Source organism: Triturus cristatus, chromosome 6 (assembly GCF_964204655.1).
Source record: "Triturus cristatus chromosome 6, aTriCri1.1, whole genome shotgun sequence".
In the NCBI taxonomy this organism is placed as follows: Eukaryota; Metazoa; Chordata; class Amphibia; order Caudata; family Salamandridae; genus Triturus; species Triturus cristatus.
The window spans coordinates 528,239,081-528,261,334 of NC_140589.1; the positions used below are offsets into that span (position 1 = coordinate 528,239,081).

At 44.5% G+C, this 22,254-nt stretch overlaps 1 long non-coding RNA gene across 5 annotated transcripts in view; it reads right to left on the reverse strand.

The window, feature by feature from the left end:
* Nucleotides 1–22,254, reverse strand: part of LOC146817367 (uncharacterized) — a 302,612-nt gene that overhangs the window by 127,944 nt on the left and 152,414 nt on the right. For 2 of the 5 annotated variants that reach the window (XR_014962995.1, XR_014962992.1), the window contains exon 5: nucleotides 16,199–16,966. The exons of 2 other annotated variants lie outside the window; for them this stretch is intronic. This is a non-coding gene — a long non-coding RNA (uncharacterized LOC146817367). Of the gene's footprint in view, nucleotides 1–16,173; nucleotides 16,967–22,254 lie in introns of those variants that run through there. One more of the 5 variants, XR_014962994.1, reaches the window with a different exon arrangement.

The window sequence follows — 22,254 nt, forward strand, 5'->3', positions numbered from 1 at the left end:
TCGGAAAATTATCTCAAATATTGTTTTCTATAGATTAGAAATATAAATCTTCCAAGCACAGTCAAAGGCACGGAAATGCCAAGAGTTCAGAAATCAGAGTTCTATAGAAAATGATAAGGAAAAGGCACAAGTATATGAGTAACACTAGCAGTAGCTCGGCCGAAGCTCGGTCAAGAGACTTCAGAGGGTCGGAAATAAGTGTCAGTCTAAACCACACTAGGGATTCAGGTAGAAGTCCTAGGAAGGTTTTGCATAGGGTCTGCAGAAAAAGAGTTTCAGCAAAGAAGTCCATCATGCAGTCTGGAAAGAAAGTCTGTAGTCATCTGTCTCCTTCAACTTGGGCAAATGATGAATTAAAATCCATAGAGTCCGTCAGCAACTCCAATTAAGTCACACCATCAGTAGAAGTCCATTGTATTTGTTTCAATGTGGATTTCTATGTGGATTCAGATGTTGCACACTGCAACAGTAAATAAAAATCCTACACTGAACATGGAAACGCCATCTGGTTCACACACTCATATCAAACGTTGAATAGTCCTTTGTTAAAATTCTGTTCTTGTGTGCTCGTCATCAAAATTCCTTTCTCAGGCTATGTATCTATTGCAAGAAATGTATCTATTTAGACTAGCAATGCATGAGAACACCTACAAGAAAAGCAGCATGCGGGAGCACAGTAAATTATTAAATGAAATACAATGAAATACAGGCCTTTAGAGTGAATGCTAACTTAAGACATTATATCAATAGTGCACGTCACATGCATCTGAGCATTTAAACATATACAAATATATTTTCTTTATTACTTTTTAGTTCATATTTCATTAGCATATAGTGAATAATCAAATTACACAATAGTAAGTGTGACTGACAACTATGTTTGAAAGTACATACATGAAACATTAATGCATAAATTGAATAACTTTTGTTGTTTGACTTGTGTTTAGATACTGTACATATAAGGATCGTTAGGAGCTAAAAACGATGTTACACAGACAATATAGCTCACGTTTAGGAACCATGAGCAATGCTTAAGCAATGAAGTGAAGAGGATGGTTTTAAAGTAAACGTACACATTACACATCTTTGCAATATGGAACACATTATAATCCATGAATCTTTTAGTTGCAATTAAGCTTGTACATGTTGGTATTCCACATCAACCACTTTATTAATTAACATCAACATCAAAGGATTATTTCTAATACATTTATATTAAATGCTACTCTTATTTAGTGAAGATGGTTACTAACTTAAACATCAAATGTACTTCTTTCGACATTAGTAAACATTCTATATGAGAACTGGTATTCTAAAACAGTCAACTTGTGCTTGAAGACACATAAGATTTGTGCAAAGTACATGTTCATTTTGTGTGTCAGGTATCATTTGCTTTAGGTTTTAATGGCTTGTGAAGAGTTGCCAGTTTGGCGCTGCACCACAGTAATGGTTTAGTGATTTGGGACAAGGGGTGGATCATGCTTCCAAAAGAAGCAATACTAAGCCAAAAATGTAATACGTGTCAATTTGGTTCAAAGAATCACCAGATACACAAATTACTTTATGCTGATACAACACTTATGCCTAACATTAACTAACATTGAGCAGAGGGTTATTCGCCCTTTCATAACTAGATGCATGGCAATGACTGGGAATTCACTAGCATAGTCACTTAAATTGGACGTGGCCCCTTTTAATTGACTAAAACACAAGCTGCTCTTCAACATGTTCAAAATGCAACCAAGATGTACCATTTTAGAAAGTAACAAAGAAGCAAAAATGCCAGCAACAAATCAGGGCCTTGGAGAATACATCTGGCATAATTTCCATAATAGATACCTGAATAGTGAGAACAATGTCTTCACTACAAAACCAGTTACCTCTAAATCTGGTCATTTGAGCGTGCGGGCATCAAACAACAAACGAAAACCAATAAGTGGAAGCAGGAAGCAGGAAGCAGCAATTCACCTACAGGAAGACACAATTACAGAAACGGCCGGTCGAGGCTTTAGACACAATTGAATCCAGAATATCAGAAATATAACCCAGGAGATAAGCAGTGAATCGGCATGCATCCTGCTCAACAAAGAAGAATGCAGAGTTTGCTGCTACGTACGTGTGTGTGAAAGCGTGCACTGTGGCTGTCTGCACTGTACATGCTCTCTGCATGTAAAAGAACGTGTACTGTTATTGCTCCAACTACATCCATTCTGTCTTTATATGCGAGGAACACTTGCTGTGTCCAGTGGTGGAAAGTAGGGGGATCCCGTCAGATCCCCGTTGCCAGAGTTTTCTCCTAAATGCGTCTGGGATCCAGCTGACCCAGGAAAACAAACTGTGGGGCATATCAGCAACAACCGGCGATAATTATCGCTAAGCGCACTTAGCGCTGGGCTAATTATCGCCGGCTAGCGTGGATTTTTATCGCTGAGATAGCGTGCTATTAGCAACGCTTATCTCAAAAGCGATAAAAATCCTAGCGCTAACTGCCTAACGTTAGATTATCGCTGGAAACCCAGCGATAATCTCACAAAATGTGGCGTTAGCTTGTTGATAGGGCCCCAAAAACTTAGCCATGAAATCCACCTTCCATAGGATATCATGGCTAAGTCAGTCCTGAAGTAGGCGTAAGGAAAGTAGTGATAACAGGGGTTATCGCTACTTTTCTTGCCGCTATGCTTCATAGCGTGGTACTTGATGTGCGACATTTCTCCTATCATGTCTGGTCAGGAATGCCCACTTTGCATCTCATTAGAGATGCAAAGCTGGGCGTTAAGAATTCGTGCGCTAATGCAAGGTTTCACGCGTTAGCGTGACCTGCTAATTATGCGATAAAATTATCGCCGCTTTTCAGCCGAAAACGGCCGCAAAAGCGGCGATAATTTCCTATTGCCGCCTTGTAAATATGCCCCTGTATTTGTCCCCGTGTCATTTTCCGACCTCTGGACATAATTCAGTCGCACCCGCAAATTGTCTGAATTAAGTTCAGAGCAGAACAAAATTATCTCAGTGTCAAAAGCAGTAGCCCACTTACCTCTAAATAAAATAAAAATCCATGATCTGCGCGGTATGTAATGTGCAGGCACATTAACCCTCTATGCTAGTGCTTGAGTCAAACTGTGACTGGACAAAACATAGAACTCTCCCAGAACTGTGTTAACCACTAGAGTGATTTTATCGCTATTATAATCCTTTCAAAATTGCTGGACAAACAATGATCAGTCACTGCTTTTTAAGCTTCGCCTCTCATACTCCAGCCCTTCCATCTGCCATACCTTGACCCCCAATTTATGGGTTCCAGTAGTAAATGCTTTCCACTTCCAGCACTGGCTGTGCATGTTCTCTTTGAGTGAGGGCACGTTCACCATGTGATGTGTCTGTGTGCTAGAAACTAGCACTTCTGCCTTTCGTGCCTGTTGTCTGTGTGATGATTACACACCAGTATCAGATGCTACCTTTCTGAATATGACAACTGACCATAATGGTACCTAAAATGGGTATGCAGCCATGGTAGTATCCTTGAGCCCATGTTCCATGAAAAATTTCATCTGGCATAGGAGAACGATATGTGTACGATAAGAGAATGGCTAGCAAGGTAGTGAACGCTCTATACAGCAGGAGAATAGGCAAAATATTTTGGGACCAATGTCTCAGAAAAGAGTTAATCTAGATACAATCTGGATTTGTTTGAAGGGTTTATTCTTGGCCCCTGCACCAGCTCGGACTCTCGCTAACATGAGAAATACCGCCTCCCCGTCTCATCAGCTAAGTCCAAACGCCTCAAAATGCTGCTTCTTCTTTCAGCAGCTCAAAAGTCAGGGTTTTCCACCATTTATGTAATTACTTTCGTGCTGAAACCAACCAAACACTTACTAAACTATGATATTCTTTCCGTTGTGCAAATTCTTGGCTACTTAACCTTCACTTAAACTCCCATATTTGAAATCTGAATAGCGCAGAGCAGACGTTTTGAAAGCCATGTGTTTGACTGCAGGCCAAGATATATATCCATGCCTACCTTTCAACAAATTATATGGAATCAGGAGACATTATGGTTGATTAATAATATACCCATCCCTTCATTTGCTTGTTTACATATTTGTTCTTTCGTAACTGTCAATATCTGCAATTACCGAGGCATTGCTCTAAAGTTGCTAAAGGCATGCAAATACCATGAAATTCCACTAGACACTGTGGGAGCCTGAGCCTTCCAGACAGGGCATCCCAGAAGCACTTGAAGGACGTGCCTCTGTTATAAGAAACAGACGGGTGCTCCATTACATGAACCTGGGTTACTGCGCCCTTGATCCTGGCTCGTGATAAAATACAATATGTTCCTTCTGTGTAAACTATAGCGGCTACGAGTTTCCGCACGGCCACTAGGGCATTGCACAATTGCTTGGCACGCATAAAGGCTAAGTGCAGAATCGCTAAACACAGCGAGGAGAACTGAAAATATTCATTGTGTTTTCCTTGAGTCAAGTTTGTAGACTGGGGAGATGTCTGAACTCTGACAGAACTCATGCCAGAAATGGGATTTTGAATAGTTCAACTATGAAAGACACATTTCGCACAATAGCTGTAGTATAGCAGCCGTACCCAAGGATAGGATTGTTTCAAAACTGAGTTCATCAGTTTAGCAAATATGCACACATGCTTGAGAAGTTATCGCGTAGATACATGCATCAATGAGTAATGACACTTAAGAACATCTAATTGCCCAATTGAGACCATGAGATCATTCCCACAATGCCTCCGCTATTATTGCGTTTGCATAATAATTCAACAAAGCAGGAAAGTAGCACAACTAACACAGCCCAAATGTCTATCACTCTTTGATGCTCTAAGTTCAATTCTAGGGCTAGGCAAATCCTTGTTTTTAAATCTGCTGATCATATGAAATCGTTTCTTCAGACTTGAAGGATTCAGGGGTCTCACATATTTCAGAACAACTTGAGAGCATTCCAGACAGTTGATGGGAATTCACTACTGAATTTAAGGCAACAGGTACTTCCTTTTTAGATCTTGCTTCAGACAGATGAGAGTTCTGTCTACTGCGAGAACCATCATCAGCATCATCATCAATACAACAACAAAAAAATAAAGAAGCATATGGAGTGGGGTTCAGCTCAGCCATCTTCAGCAACTGGCTTTCATGTGTTTTTCTTGGTTTGCTATTGCTTGGATGAACTGTCCATTAGGACCATGTCATTTTGAGGTTGGTCTCATCAAGTAGTCCTTTTGGATCTGACTTGGCAAAAAAGAGCTTTCAGGAGTACTACAGAGAAGGACTGTGGCTCAACCCAGATGTTTGTTCTTCTGGGTCCAGCTTTTGATTTATCAAAAGCTGTGTGGGTACACAGAAACAGTGGTTATCCAACAAATACCTATGATCATTTGTCTATCCAGCTGCTTGATACAGGTTCTTCATCATGCAAAGATGTTGGTCGCACACAAGTCACTGTGATGGACAGAGATTGCCCTTTAAAGTCACACAAATGTCACTGTGATGCTATTAAACAACTTCTGTTAAGGATAATTAGATACCTAACAAAACAGACCTACTCTATCCTACCTTCCTACCACATCTACTTACCTTCCATACATACTCTATGTTACCTAACCTTAAATACCTACCATAGGTAAGTAATTTGCTAAAATGTACCTAGCCTAACCTGGATGTGCAGGTGTATGTGTGCATAGCTATATGTACCTGTAGCCAAGAAACCCCCAGGGAAGAACCAACCCCCTCACCTGATGGTTGGGAATGAAGGACCCCGTCTCTGCGTCAAGGATGACAACCCGCATGGTATGTCAGACCGCTGCTTGTCAGAGATTCGACATGCTGGACCCCCATCTCCGCTTGGAAGGAATTATCCTCTAATTTGTAGGGGGGAGTGAGGATCGTTTATACTAAAGTGGTCACCCCAGGGTTTTTTCTAGAATCAATATGTTTTAAAACCAATCATGGGTGTTATGAAAACAATCATAAATGTTTTGAAAACAATCACCAATGCTTTTCCAAACAAGTGTGATCATGCACAGCTGGCTGTTGGCCAAGGATGAAAAAAGTGGAGACCCTTATACAGAATAATTCTGCCGTGCCTGGGGACATGTTTATGTACGTCAGGTGCAGGGATTATGATAGAGTACCGAGAGCCTGGTGTCGAAGAGACAGGACCAAGCTACTAGGTAAATGGTCACCAGTTTAGAATTATTATTGTCATGTGGATGGGACAAATGTATGTAATAGGGGTATACATAACAGGACTAGCCTAAAAGACATGACATCCTACTGCGACTTGTGCTGCGGCCCAAGAAAAGGGCTGGAGCACAAGCTGCAGTGGAAAAAGGCAGTTTGTGCACATCCATGCACCGTGTGCCAGGCACGATGTGGTGCCTGGCATACGGTGCATGGATGTGTGGGGGGTACTACATGTGCTCCTCAGGCCACTTAGCAGTACCCTACAGTGGTCCTACTTGGGACCCACAAAGTCCCTTTCTGGCTGCCTTTCCATGGCGTAGATGCCCCATCGTTTCCCTACCCAGAATCCCCTGCAAACCTCAAATTTAGCTGAAAAACACATTTTCCACACATCTTTGCGTGGGATCACCGTGCTGGCACAAATGTCTTACCCCAAAGTATTCCCCTCAGTCTCCCGAGTAAAATGATACCTCACTTGTTTGGGTGTCCAAAGCAGAATTGGCTAAAAACGTATTAAAAAGAAAATGTAGCACTTAGAATTGTTGGTGCTATACCCTTAATCCCTACGTTTTGGGCTCTTCCCAGTCACAGGCCTTTGGCCCACCCACACAAGAGAGGTACCATTTTAATCGGGGGAACAAGGGGAACGCTGGGTGGTAGAACATTTGTGCCAGCACTTTGATCCCATGCAAAAATGTAAGGAAAACATTTTTTTTCAGCTACATTTGAGGTTTGCAGGGGATTCTGGGTAGGAAAATGTTGGGGGATCCATGCAAGCCATACCTCATTGAACTCCCTAGGGTGTCTAGTTTTCAGAAATGTGTGGGTTTGGTAGCTTTCCCCAGATGGTGGCGAGTACGAGGCCAAAAAACCAGGTGCACCACCCAAAACCAAGCTGTTTTGTTATAGGTAATTATGAAGTCTCCACAGTACGATTTGGGCCATTTCCTGTTGCAGCCACTATGCCTATCCACACTTGGGGTAGATGGGTTTAGATATGGAGTCAGGATAAATCCCTGCACGGCATATGCACTATCACCTGAGTGAGAAAGGAAGTGCCATTAATTACAGTCACCAACACATTTATCCAAGGTATACATCAGGGTGTGTCACATTGATGTACCTAGCAGGTATACTTCTCCAAATTCGCCCCCAGCTAGACGTGTGTAGATCCTACTGTTCTTGAATATGAAGGAGTCATGGGTACTCCATGGAAATTTGGCTACAATGTCAGTGATGATATGGTCCGCATCGCATATTACCTGCACGTTGATCGAATGTATAGATTTGCGGTTCCGATATATGTACTCTGTAGCTGCAGGTGGGCAGATTGGTATGTGTGTCCAATCAATGCACCCTATTACATGTGGGAACTGTGCCTTTTGATAAAAATCCACCTTGGTTTTCTGCAGTTCTGCCTGTGTGCTGTGGAAGCGTATATAGTGATGCATTCTTTGCATCATGGCATCCAGGAGAGTGTTGAAAAAACGGGACAGGCAACTCTGTGACACACCACCTGCCACAGCTATTACCCCCTGGTAACTACCTGATGCAAGTAGGTGCAGGCTACAGAACACCTGAACATGTGTTGGTGTAGCGTGCGCCCTTGGTGTCTGATGCTCTAGGAGTGGGTGCAGGTCCCGTATCAGGTCTAGAATGGTTTGGGGGTCTAGCCTGTACCTCTCATGGGTTTCAGCCTCAGTCAGTTGGAACAGTGTAACGCGCAGTCTGTACACGTTTTCCTCCCGTCTCCAGATCCTCAGTCCTGCTGCTTGCATGCGAAGCCGCCTTGCAATGAAGTAGAGGGCCGCCATTGTGTTCACACTGTTGCATTTTGGGGCTGTTTAAATGCAGTGCACCTGATTACCACCTGCTTTGAGTCAGTGGTAATTAGCGACTCCTAAATACCGAAAAATGGAAAAATCTGTATTACCGACTTTTGGTACATCGATTTGCGAGTTTTTAAGGATTTCTTATTTAGCGATTCGGTATTTGGGGTTTCAGTGTCTGCTAATCGCAAATTAAGGATTCGGTAACTGGTTTCCCTTATTTTTACCGATTCCTTATTTGCGATGGCGTTTGGTGTTACCTACATTGTACAAGGCTAAATACCGGTCGGTAACGCAGAAATTCTGTGAATTGCTGCGTTACCAACCGTTATTTAGCCACTTACATCTGGCCTTTTGTCTTTCCTTTAGGTGTAGCTTGGGTATTTGGTTAGATGAAGTGGGAGTGGAGGTGTTTAGCTGTGATTTTTAGGTGTGTGGTATTGAAGATATGCAGGGAGCAGGTCAGAGAGTTGATGAGCAGGGAGTGTGCACGTAATGTCCCTGCTAGGGTCTGTTTCAGAGGGTACTTTTAGTGGACATGGAACTGAGTCAGTCACCAGCTTGGTGAGGGGAGAGGATACATTGTGCCTGTTGTGTGTGGGTGCTGTTTGGTCAGTTTCTAGAGTGGTGTGAGGGATAGGAGGTGGGGTGGTGTTTGGTTGAGGGGCGGAGTAATGGGAGAATAGCCGGGTTGAGTGGATGGACTGACGTTGATGCTCGGATCCGGTCTGATAGTTCTAACGGTGCGGTCAGTTTTCTGGGAGTGAGGGTTTATGATGTGGTTGAGTGGGATGTTGGTGTCCGGCTTAGAGTGAGAGGGGGTGAGATTGGAACTGTGGTCATGGTGAGGATAGAGTTGTAAACTCAGGGGAGACATGTGTGGATGACCTCTTGCGGGATGGCTTCTCTGTGGAGTGTTGTGTTTAGGGGGTTGTGTGTGAGGGAGAGAGCCCTGCAAAGTGTAGGGAATATGGATTAGAAGGAGCGAAGGTTGGCATCTTTGGCTTGAATCAGCACGATTCTGTTGCTGTAGATAGTTAGGGTGGCCTTGCCTTTCAACATGGGGGAGTGTGAGATAGTCAATGTGTGGCCATGTGGTATGTTAGAGGTTTGCTTATGTGTAGGTAGTTTGTAAGGATTGTATTCCATTTCGCAGGTTGGGTAGCATGGAAGGTGAGATCAGTTTCCTCCTGACCTTTGGAGGCATTGTAGTAGAGATCTGTTATGAGTGTTTCATGATGTTTTTTGATCAGATTATGTTTGAGTTTCTTGGAAGCGGTAGCTGAGAGGTTCGGGGGTAGGAAATGTAGGAGTTTGGGCCAAGTGATTTCAAGTGGTGTGATATAGGAAAGTAGGGTACTGTGGAGGTAAGCATGGTGATTTGGACTGGTGGGATAAATAAATGTGGGGTGGGTGCTATTCGTTTGTTAAGCCCCCTAAATGTGTGCCCATGGAGATTGGAGTGGAAGGAAATGACAGAAAGTCAGGGGACAGGGGTGACTGAGTCTTTAAATTTTTTTATCCGCACTAATGTTCTAATCTTGATTTTATTTTTAATTTTTTACAGTTATAACTAATGGGGGGTGGCTATTTTTAGATTCACAGAGTTGGTATATTGGAAAGGTGACTAAGAAGGGTACACACAGTGGATAAGAAGTTTCCTGATCCAAAATGGCCACTCTGTAGGCTTGGGTATTCCTCTTTCTGTTTTGGTGTCTACTAGTCTCTAGAGGTGGGGTTGAGATCAGAAGGGCATGGGGTGTTCCTCATTTTAGTGTCTCATAGAGGGGCGTAAGGTCGTCTTCTTTCTATGTGTTTCGGTGCACTGAGGTAAGAATGGTCCTCTTTCTGTTTCTACAGTGCACTGGGGAAAAGGAGAGGATACAGCCTTCAAGATGTAGGCTCAAAAATCCCAAGATGGACTCCTGTATCCACCCTAAGGACCGAGTAACCGAGTTGCTTTGTGCTTGTGATCCTTAAATACCGCCCTCATCCTAGGGCACCAAGACCGGTAGAGATCTTCTTTCCCTGACAGGGTCACCAACTCTTCACAGGCTCCGGGTTGGGAGGCGAGAAAACAGAAGAACAGTCACAGGCGGGGGCTTGGTTGGGTCTGCAAGCCATCGAACCTTAAAACAAGCTGTTGGTTGGAAGGGGAGAAAAACAAAGGACAGTCACAGGCGGGAGCTTGATGGGGGCCGCCAGTATGGAGCCTGCTCCTTCATAGTCACAGGTTTGCAGCAGGTTCCCACCAGTCTGCGACCGAGAGTACACTTTGAGCTTAGCCGCCGCAGCACAATAAAAGCCCCCGCCCACCTGACCTGTAGTCGCCAGGACTATGGAGCCAACCGTAACCCGGGGGCAGAGGAGTTCTGGGCTCGCCCTCGAATGTTAATCCAGGCCCTCAGGAGCTCCCACAGGGGGCTCCTGTTCCGTCGGCCTTCTTGAAAAGTATATCATAAGTGACCTGTGCTAAATCATGTGCTTCCTAACAATCTGCATTTGGAAGGACCACATTAGAGTATGCCCCCTATTCAATTTGCTCAATGAATTATCAGTGCTAGAAATGTGCCCCTCGAAATTGCTACTGAGTGAACGATTCCAGAGTTACCAGGTACATGAAATAGCTTCTCATTGAATGGGTTCCATTAGAAACATTGATCCTTGAAATTCCTGGCTCCTGGATTGACTTGTGCTAAACATCAGCCATTTAAAAATATCTGTTGGTTAATCAATGGTGTGAAAATATCTCTCCAAAAAAGTATACAACGTAGAAATATTAGACCAACCTTATCCTTCTCTGATCTTTTAATATATATCTCCTTCGTTTCAATTCTGCACAACTCACAAACACCAATCACCTCCACAAGCACAAACACATACCCAGCCTAACATATATCTCCCTCTCTACCAGATCACACAGCAAATGCAGATACTTAGCAAACATGCCAGACTTCATCATCCACCACAAAGCAGATATTATTTTCGGTGCTGAGATGTGGCTTACAAACACATTGTAGGAAATAGCGTTACTGGTTGACTGTGGTGTGAGCCAGGCTCAAGCAGCAACCACACTCTTGGTCAGGGTAAGGCACAACCAACCCCAGATGTACCTGTGCCCAACCCCCTGGTAAACTGGCACAGAGCAGTCAGGCTTTTGTTGGAGGCAATGTGTAAAGTATTTGTGCAACATTTCAAACAGTAAAACTGTGAAAACAAGACACAAAAGATCCCATACCAGGTTAGAAAAATATAGCTTTATTTAATAAAACAAGACCACAATGACAAAAATTCAATTTGTAGATTAGGGGTTGTACATTCTTAAAGAATAAACTTCAATTCAGTGCCTAATATCAGAAAGCACCAACTGTGGCTATCTAGTCGCGCAGGACAGGGTCAAATTTAAAGTTCCAGACCAATTGCGATAGAGTGCAGGTCCAATACAGTCACAAATTAGTCCCACTGAAGTTTTACCTTTTCAAGTTCTGTGCAAGATTCCTGTTCACATTAGAAAGGGTCGCCAGGTACAAGGAGAGCCTAACTGGTGACAGTCGGTGTGGTGCGAAGAACAGGCCAGGCACGGTGGACAGGCAGGCTGGAACTTGTGCAATGAGATGAGCTGGCCCCGGCTCACGCTGGTTTTCTGTGTAAACGGGCCCATTCGTAGTTACGAAGAACCCAAAAGCTTGATTTCAATAGCTCAAGAGCAACACCAAGGGTCCAGGATCTGAAAGGCACCACTTGGGGGTCAGACTCGCTGAAGATGGGTCTAGGAGCTGTTGGGGAGCTTTTTATGTCCCTAAGGCTTAGATCAGGAAGCCAGCAGACTGTGAGTCACTTTGGGTTCAAGATGGAGTTACAGGTCCAATTCTTCTTCCCCAGACAAGCAAATAGCAGGCAGCAGGTCTGCATAGCAGGGTAGCATTTCTTTGTGGAGCAGCAGTCTAGCAGCGTGACAGTCCTTGTAGCCGCACAATAGTCCTTCTTTCTGGCACAGATGTGTCTAGGAGCTGTTGGGGAGATTTTTACGTCCATAAGGCTTAGATCAGGAAGCCGTCAGACTGTGAGTCACTTTGGGTTCAAGATGGAGTTACAGGCCCAATTCTTCTTCCCCAGACAAGCGAATAGCAGGCAGCAGGTCAGCACAGCAGGGTAGCATTTCCTTGTAGAGCAGCAGTCTAGCAGCATGGCAGTCCTTCTAGCAGCACAATAGTCCTTTCTTTCTGGCCCAGAAGTGTACTGAAGTGGTGGTGTCTGAGTACCTTCTTTTATACACTGGTGTTCTGGTTCTGGATGCTGGGAGAATCTTCTAGACAGTGTCTTTGAATTACATGGAATTCCCTGCCTCCCTTGCCCTGGCTCCAAGCTGGCTGAAGTGACAATGCAGGGTCATTAGGCCCTTTGTATGAAGGCAGAGAACAGGATATTCATTGTCAGTGGGGCTGTGCTCAGCTCCACCCCATCCTGCCAGCAGATGCCCCACTCTGGCACACCTATTCCCTCTTATGAACCGTCCAAAAATTCAGTCCAATGTCGGGTGTCTCTTATTATTCCTTTTACCGAACACATTTATCGGTGAATGTGTTCGAAGGAACAGGGGTTTGAAACGTAGTAACCGGTGTTATTGATTAAAGCGTGTGAAATTAAGTGTAGTGTTTGATAGAGGGTCAGTCTTGACATTTGTGTTATTTTTGAACTTTCTAAAAGTGGCATTTTTTAAATTGTGATCAAAAACCCATCTTCACCACTAAATAGGGGTTTTCAGCTCAAATCCAAAGACACCAAACATGAACTGATTTGGAAATGACGCTTATAAAATGTAATAAGGCAACGCCAATGTTTTCCTATGGGAGAGATAGGCCTTGCAGTAGTGAAAAACGAATGTATGACTTTTTCACTACGAGGACATCTAAAATGTAAAGGTACATGCCCTACTTTTTAAATACATTGCACCCTGCCCTGTGGGCTTTCCAGGGCCTACACTAGGGTTAACTTATATATATTGAAAAGGAAGGTTTGGGCCTGGCAAATAGTTTATTTTGCCACGTTGAAATGGCAGTTTAGAGACATGTTTAAAGAACTACTTAAGTCTCCAAATTAGCATTTCATTTACAGGCCCTGGTTACATGTTATACCACTTTACTAGGGACTTATAAGTAAATTAAATATGCCAATTGGGGATCAGCCAATATGACCAAGTTTATAAGGAGTGAGCACATGCACTTTAGCAATAGTTAGTAGTGATAAAGTGTTCAGAGTCCTTAGCCCAGTAAAAACAAGATATAAAAAAATGGAGGCGGCAGACTGACAGGTCTAACACACATCTTCTGCAATCCTTAACAAGATCCTATCCATATCCTTCAAATACACCAAACATGTGATGGCCTCATCATCCTCCACTCTCTCACCTATCATTAACCCTGTCCTCTCTGACATGAGCTTCAAATGCATCTCAGTGCTCCTTTCCATCACTCATTTCATTCAACCTCATATACTGGCCTCCTTGGCATGACAAACACTTTATAGACAATAATTGTTACACTTTATCACCTCATCCTTTATATCCCACACTAAATGCACCTTAATAGATCTCCCATCTCAAAGTACCCATACATAACTTGGGTAACAGAATTAAAATATTATCAATACTTGCATGCCTCTCTTTCTTTCAGTACAAGGATAATTCCATCACCATCACTTCTAGATTCCACAAGACCATTGAAATATTCCATATTAGCCATACCCCCTAGTCTTCCTCTTCTCTGGCAGTGGGAGAACAAAGTCTAATAAAGAAAGACAGAGGCTAAGATCCAAGTCTTCAAAGAATTCAGCTGCAATCAATTTGTATTTAGCCACAAAAACACTGCCTTCAGAGCTGTATACAGCAACTAGGCGCCTTCATCCTTAGACCTCCAGATGTTAATACAATCTGTGCCTCATCTTGGTACATATAACATTCACTGTTTTGGGCTTAATTTCAACCAAACAATATTTTTTCCTTTTTAGTGTTACATCTTATAAAAGGAGTTCCTCAAGATGCAGCAGAAAAATATGATGGTCATTGATGTTGAATGGTAATGATAAAGTGCGTCTTATCAAGGCACTTGATTTTGCCTCCATCAGAAATTCTACAGAGATCTTCCGTAACAGCTACATTGTATTCAAGGCTGGGCTGAAAACCATCTGGAGAGCATCAGTGAGAGCAATCCCATCAAAAAGCATTGCAATCAGCCACTCACTGCCTTCTTAAGAAATTGACCTCAAAAGGGGAAGGAGGAGATGGGCAGAAGTTGATTGGATCATCTGATTCAAATGATGACTTTTTCAGCAAGGGAGACATTATTGTTTGTTTTAATTAGACAGGAACATATTCTGCGATAATGGAGCTGGGACTGACCTGCAGTATTAAAGGACCAATAACTTTCCTTACTGAGACAGGAAGTCTGCAAAGGCAGGGTTGGGAGAACCTTTAGGTTTATTTGGTAACAAGAGCAGCTTGAAGTGTTGTGGAATAGAAGGGGAAAGTTATCTATCAGAGTCATTGAAATAGGACACCTACTACTTTGACAATGAGTCTAGCAATGTCCGCTGCCTTTCTCAAACCCTGAACTTGGTAGGGAAAAAGTTGGATAGTGATATGACAGGTCCTGAAATGTCTCCACCTCAACTGAAACCACCACAGAAGATTTCTAAGTTTGTGATTGGATAGTTGTTTTTTTCTGGATCTTCATATTCTTCCCTCTCTTAACCCTTGAAGCTTTCAGGTCATTGTATTCTCTATTTTGATCAGGTCCATCCTCAAGTAAAACAAACCTGATAGCAAATGACAGATCAAAGTTCTCCAGAGGCCAAGCCCACTTAAAAAGCAATTTCCTAGTGAGTTTTTTTGAGATAAAACAACTTAGCACCCCAGTGATGATGTCAGTAAGTTACAAATAGCAAAAAGAATTCTTAACAAATCAAACTTGCACCCCTAGTCACAAATCTGTGTTAAATTCATCGTTTTTTTGCTCACCTTGCCACCCCAGTTTGAACCCAGCCATATGCAAATCAGTCTTGACCCTGATCCCCATGAGAACAGTCCAGTCCAAACTGCCAGGTCAGGTCCGCCCTGGACCGGAAACAAGCATCCTGGGTCCGGTTTCGGAGTATCATCTCTTAAGAGCCAGGCTAGCTTAAATCCAGTGGCACAGTGAGCACGGGACCACGTCTGGGCATACCCTCCCCACTTAGGGTCACAAAAGCATAAGAACAGATGATAGACAGGATGTTGAACAAATCAAACATTCACCCCAGTCATAGATCTGGGTTTAATCCATTGTTTTTTTTGCTTACCATGCCACCCCAGTTTGGACCCAGCCATATGAAAATCAGTCTTGACCCTGCTCTGCAATGAAACAGTCCACCCTCAACTGCCAGGCCAGGTCCTACCTGGACCACAAAGAAGCATACTGGGACCTGTTTCAGAGCATCGCCCCTCATCGGCCTGGATAACTTAAATTCTGTGGCACAGTGAGCACAGGACCCACGTCTGGGCATACCCTTCCCACTTAGGGCAATAAAAGCAACACGGCTTGGTAAATGCGTTAGGTTTCACCTAGGGGATTGAGAATAAGAGGTGTGGGCACAATGAATGAGTGAAGGGAGAATGGTGTGAGTGCTCTACATGCAGGGGCAGTGGTGCATGAATGAAGATTGATAAGTGTCAGTGCAGGGTGAAAGTGCCTGAATGCATGGTGATTGATGTGGGTTTAGTGCTGATGGAGAATTGTGTTTGTGCACAGGGTGAGAGTATAGTGTGATTGGTATGCCAATAGTATAAGTGCAGGATGATTTGAGTTGAAGGTGAGAGGTGTGTGGGGAGGGTGAGAGGAATGTGAGTGCAAGGTGAGAGGTATGTCAATGGCTCCTTGCCCCATCCATCCAGTGCAGAATGGCAGCTTCCTTTTAGCTTAGCAAGACAGCTGTCCTCAGGGGGCTCCAGTTGACTGAGTAGGTTAGCCTGATCCAGTAGGGAGCTGCGAAAATCTACACCAGATGGAGAGACAGGGAGTGAGAGTCAGGAGTGAGGACAGTGTTTACTAAATTATGCAAACCCAGGGCAGTCGGGATGTGTAGTTTCATCACTACAGCACTATTATGTGAAATTGTATTTATTGTTTGATTACTTAAAATCATGACAATTAGGATAAAAAGAGAAGGCGTCAAAATTCATCTTAAATACAGAAGAAAAAAAAGGCTAAAAGTATTACAAGTTAAACATTAATACAAGATGTTTTTTAAAAATTTGCAAAAGGTTACTACAATACATTGGAGCGTAATGTCCTTATTGTTAAATATACAACCCAGCCATGACTTTCAGGAAAAACAAATGGGAGCAGCATTGGTAAGTGTCTCAGAATAGAATAGAGAGCAGGAAAGACCAAGTATGTCCGTGGATGTTCAAGTTATGGCGCTGATACTTGCAGTCCTTCAGTTGCGAGCTTTTTTGCCGTTTTAATGACGAATTTTGTAAACAGGATGTCGAGCATCGTGTTTTCAGGATTTATTGCTGCCATGATGGCTTGCCGGCATGATGGGCTCCATGTTTAATCCATTCGCCCACAGCAAGATCCTTCTATCACTAAGAAAGGTGGGGCAGAAACACACCACGTACTCAATTGATTCAGAGTGGTGCCCACACCCCCTGCCCTTGTTGTCGTCGCTTGAGCGGCGCCATGCTGGCAGATGTTTTAGAAAGGGCCATTCGCCCATCCACAGTGCCATAAATCTTTTCTTCCAAAAAAGTGCATAAGTGCTTGAAAAATAAGGGACCTCTGATCTAGGTTTGAGCTTCCCTATTATGGACCAGGCATTTTTTCTTTTGGACAATTGTGCCCTGTCAAGATGGAAAGACCAGCACTATTACATCAAAGGCACACTGATTACACACCTACAGGAAAAAAAACAAGAGACGTCCTTAAAAAAAAAGAAATAAGCCAAATATAATCTGTTGAAATTACATCCAAGACACACATATATACAACATGGGTGTCTTTAATGGCAGCAAAGCATCGTACATGTTGCCTTCAAGTCCAGTAGAAGAAGACTGAGTCCAAAGGCATTCTAAGTTCCAACAGTGCCTAGCAACAGTAAAACACATACAAAACATAATTGAGAAAATAACACATCTCCCTCTTTTAAAACATAACATTAATAAATTGTGAAATCTATAAGTACACGTCTCATACGGCAGGTATCTTTGACTCTGGATGCAACATGCTCACTTGTGCGGTTAAAAGTGAAACATTCATTTTCCAGTTCCTCAACCAGATCACGGGCATGGTCCACATGCAAATGAACATTTTTTACATCCTTGCATCTTGCCACATGTCTAACATTCCAAACTTTCCCGTCATGTGTGACCACACTGTTTATATTCACTTTTACAATCTTGATGGGTTTACCAAATCTTGGCATACATTTGGAGATAATGCCAGGCAAACGAATCCTGATCAGGTCTACAACACAAAAACAAGATTTTTTGACACTCCAGTTGCTGCCGTACCACTCCTTCATTTTTCTTTGTCTAATTGCCACATTCTTGCCCACTTGTTCCACATCCACACCATTACATTTCTTCTTGACCCACCAAGGGCCCAATTTAGTGGTGGGATTCCTACCTTTAAGCAATTTAAAAGGACTAACCTCTGTGACTGTGTAGGGTGTGGTGCGATACACCCAAATCTTTTCCCTTAATTCATTCTTCCATCCACCACCACCCTTGCATGCCCCAGTTATCCAATATTTCAAAACTCTGTTGAATCTTTCCACTTGATCGTTCCCTTGAGGTTCATACAATGCAGTGGTCCTATGACAAATGTTATTATGCATCAGAAATTCTTCCATTTCTTTAGATCTGAATTAGACACCATTGTTCTCGATAAGTACTTCAGGATACCCCTCTCACTTAAAAATTTCCTTAAGAAATTCAATGACTACTTCTGTGGTGATATGACTTACTTCAGGCCATTTTGAATGATAATCTATAACCGCAAGAGCAAATCTTGCATCTTGGGGTAAAGAATGGAATGGTCCTGAGATATCCATGGCAACTTTCTGCCAATGAAACTCGGGCCAGTCAAACGGTTTCAAAGGTGGGGAACTACTCTCAGACCTTTCTCACTATTCACACAATCATGACATTCTCTTACAACTCGATCTACCATCCTGTCTAAACCACCAAAAAATGTCACTAATCAACCTTATAATTGAGGACATGCTAAGATGTTGTCTATGTGCTAATTGAAGAACAACATCTTGCATTACCGGGATATCCTCTCGTGGCGCAGCAAACATGGACTCCAAGAACGCTTTCGTAATGGATTCCGCTCCTTCCTCTCGCCCAGGTGCAGGCCGAGCATGTTGAACGGCCTGTGCCTTAGCGAACAACTCTTTTAAGTTCTTGTCCTTGCCCAGTCGAGAAGATGACATAACTCACCGCCAACCAGGTCACAAGAGAGCGTAGGACTAGCTGCGTTCCTCGGGAGTACCTATGATAGAACACCAGGGCACTTGGAGCTGCAAAGTGTCGAGCCGTCAATCTGCCCGCGTTGCTTGTGTGTCTCAGGGCTCAAAAACGGATGGGCTGAAGTGAGGGGCTACCCCGTGCCTCATAGCCGGAAGTTTAACAGCTCCCCTCTGCAGGGCACCCCCAAGAGGCCCAGCCCCCCGTCCCCGCGTCACCGTGCCGCCCCCTCCGCTCGTGACCCAGTGTGTGTGAGGGGTGCCTCCCGCGCCGGTCTATCCTGTCCAAAACTCACGCACCCAGAATGTCACTTGCCTGAGGCCGTTGTGAGACACCACCGCTCCGTCCAATGGTCTGCCGGGTGGGCCAGATCACTCTCCGCCAGGTGCCAAAGCTACAATATCCAGGACAGGGCCTCCCGCAGACCTTCGGGACCTCCCTGTACCCGAAGACGCCACACCAATCCAGATGCCAGAAGCCTGCCGCTGTGAGCATCAGCAAGTCTCTCACGAGGGCCCCCTCCATCGGCGCCAACACCGCAGGCAAAGTGGGCCGCCCTTGGTCCGTATCTCAAGGTGACCACAGCCAGACCAGGCCGCCCAGCGCCTGCAGGGCCGCCGCCACTCAGCAGACCCCACGCCGTGTCCTCCGGCCTCGCAACGACACCAGCGATCCGTCCTCCGTCGTCCTCACGAAGCTCATAGGGCAATTGATGCGAGGCAGCTTCGTCTCAAAGGCCCCCCCAGGTGTGTGCTCCAGACTGGCCCCTCTCATCCGACCAAGGCCTCATAGATGCTTTCCCGGTGGGCCTTACATCCACCCCCGCACTCCTCTCCGGGCCTTGCCGCTCCAAGCAATAAGGGTCCCTGGGTCCCCCCGCCGTAGAGCCCCCACAGGAGGGCACCGTTTCCACTACCGGGCCCTCGACTGAATCTTCAATCAGCTCTGCCACCTGGGCCCACTCGCAAAATGGTGGTGGGTGAAGGGCGCGTACACGGCAGTGCACCATTCGCAACCTCCGCTGCGTTCTTCAGTGCCCCGTCCGGCATGAAAGCACCCTCAGCAAAACTTGCGACCCCGGCGGTCCGAATGCCAAGGTGAGGTGATGCTGGTGCGGCCGACTCTAGTGCTATAATAGGCCGTCAACAGGAGCAGAGAAGCAAGATGTCCGCTTACTCCGCCATCTTGGCCAGGCCCCCTATATGTATTGTTTTTAAGACCTCTCAGGACATAGGACCAGGTTTTTTAAAACGGAATCCGTTATTCTACATTCCAGCACGCAACCTTCGCTCATCCTCGTCCAACGATCTGGTTGTCCCCAGGGTGAAAGGATGCTCTTGGGGAGGGAGAAGTTTTTTGTTGGGTGCTACTAGGCTGTGGAAATCCCTCCCATCATATCTGAAACATGAGAACAATCTGTTAGCGTTCAGGAAGGCGCTAAAGACTTGGCTGTTTAGTCGTTAAGATCTGTCGAACCTCAGCCTCAATGAGTAAGCGCCTTGACACCTTCGGGTGAATGTTTTTCCGCGCTCTATAAGTCGCCATTTCATTTCATGAATTTGCTATAGTATTCGCACATACCTGCAAACGAAGGTAACATTTCTCTGGTGTCTGGTGCAGGGGCTTTCACTATCGCGTCAACCAAATATTTTTTAAGCACAACACCTTCACCAGACAAGGTGTGACCCAAATATTCTACAGACGTGTGGAATAATTTAATTTTTTTTTTAAAACAGATTTTATTTGTCAAAATAACACATATATGATGCAGATCTCTGAATCCCAGAGACTGCTGCCGCATATACGATACAAAGGAAATTGACTTTGACCATTTTACTCATTTAAAGCGGAGAATATAAAAGGCGATACAAATAAAATCGATCCCAGCAAACACCCAACTTCCCTACCTCCCTCGCCACCCCGCAGTGCACCGTCTGCTTATTCCGATACAGCATATCTCTAAGCCAGACTGCCGCTACTCTACATAAAAGCCCAGTGTCTACGATATCGTATCCTGCCGTGGAAGTAAGGGCAACCCACAAGAGAGTAGGAAACGGGGGAGGCCAACAGGTCACCCAGAGTCACAGCTCCGGGCCACCCGCGGCAGCTCCAATTCTAAGCATCGATAATCCACCCAGCGCCTCCAGATCTTATAGTGCTTACGGGGGCACCCTCTAGCATAAAAAATGGGAATCTCGAGGCCTATACAAAATTCCAGACCTTTTTTCCAGGTCGAGACCGAGGGAGCAACCACCGCCTTAAAGGCTCTAGCTATATTTCTCTTCGCTAAGGTAAAGCCTAGGAGCATCAGATGGTGCTTATAGATGTTGCCCCCTATGCCTTCAATCACATGAAGGAGGACAAGTTTCGGTGAGTGAGGGAGCTCCCACCCCAGTACTTCAGAGAGACAGGCCAGGACCCCCCTCCAGAATCGTGCGAGCACTGTGCAGTGCCAAATAGTGACTAGCAGATTTGATTGATTTGATCTGATTAGTAAGCTTGTAAAGCGCGCAAATGCCAGAGGGTGTCTTGGCGAAACTGTTAGATGCACTTCAGGTTATTGCAGAGGAGCTATTCTGGCTTAACAGGGATACAACCATGTTTTGACTGCCTTTCTGAAAGCCAAAACTGACGGGCTACTTTTTATTGTGATGGGAAGAAGGTTCCATAACTTGGCTGTCCTCAACAGGAAGCTTCTTCCTCCCCACCTAGCCTGCTTGATCTTGGATACTTGAAGAGGTTTTGTGTGAGTGGATCTTAGACTTGCTGGGACGTACCATTTGAAATGTGTTCTCAGGAACTGTGGTCCAGAGCCGTGGAGTAGCTTATATGGCAGACACAGAGACTTAAACTCTATCCTTTTGTCCACTGGTCACCAGTGAAGGGCCCTTAGTCTGTGGGAGACTGATTCAGATGTGGGAATGTCCAACACTAGCCTTGCTGCTGCGTTCTGGAGACGTTGCAGTTTAGCTAGATATTGGGCTTGAATCCCTACACATTAAGTGTTGCCGTAGTCCAATCTAGACAAGGCCAGCGCTGTGACACTGTTTTGCGTGAATCAAGAGTGATAAAACGACATATTCTTCCGATCATTTTTAATATATACCAAATGAATGAGGATAGATTATTGGTCTGGGCGTTAAAGGTCAATTTATCATCGAATATGACTCCCAGATTTTTGACTTTGCATACTGGGATTGGGCAGTCGCCCAGACTGTCAGGCCACCATTTGGGGGACTAGAAATTAGCGTTGGAGCCCAGCAGCATAACCTCTGTTTTATCGCCATTCAGCTTTAAACAGTTAAGCTGCATCCATTGATTCACTTGCATCATGCAATCCATGAAACGGTCTGCTGTTTCGTCTACGTTGCAAGATACTGCCACCACTATTTGGGTGTCACCGGCGTACGAGACCGGCAAAACCCCACATTGCCTGATGATTGAGGCCAGGGGAGCAACATAAATGTTGAAAAGAGTAGGGCTCAAGGCCGAGCCCTGGGGCACTCCACACGGTGACCTGAAGGAATTGGAAGTAAATTCTCCCAGAAGCACTGAAAAAGATCTGTCCGTTAGAAATGAAGACATCAGCATAAGAGCAGAATCTTGGACCCCCAATTCTTCTAAACAGCTGGGAGGATCTCATGGTTAACGGTGTCGAAGGCCGCCGATAGGTCTAATAGGATCAGGGCTGCCTTCCTTCCGGCGTCGAGAAT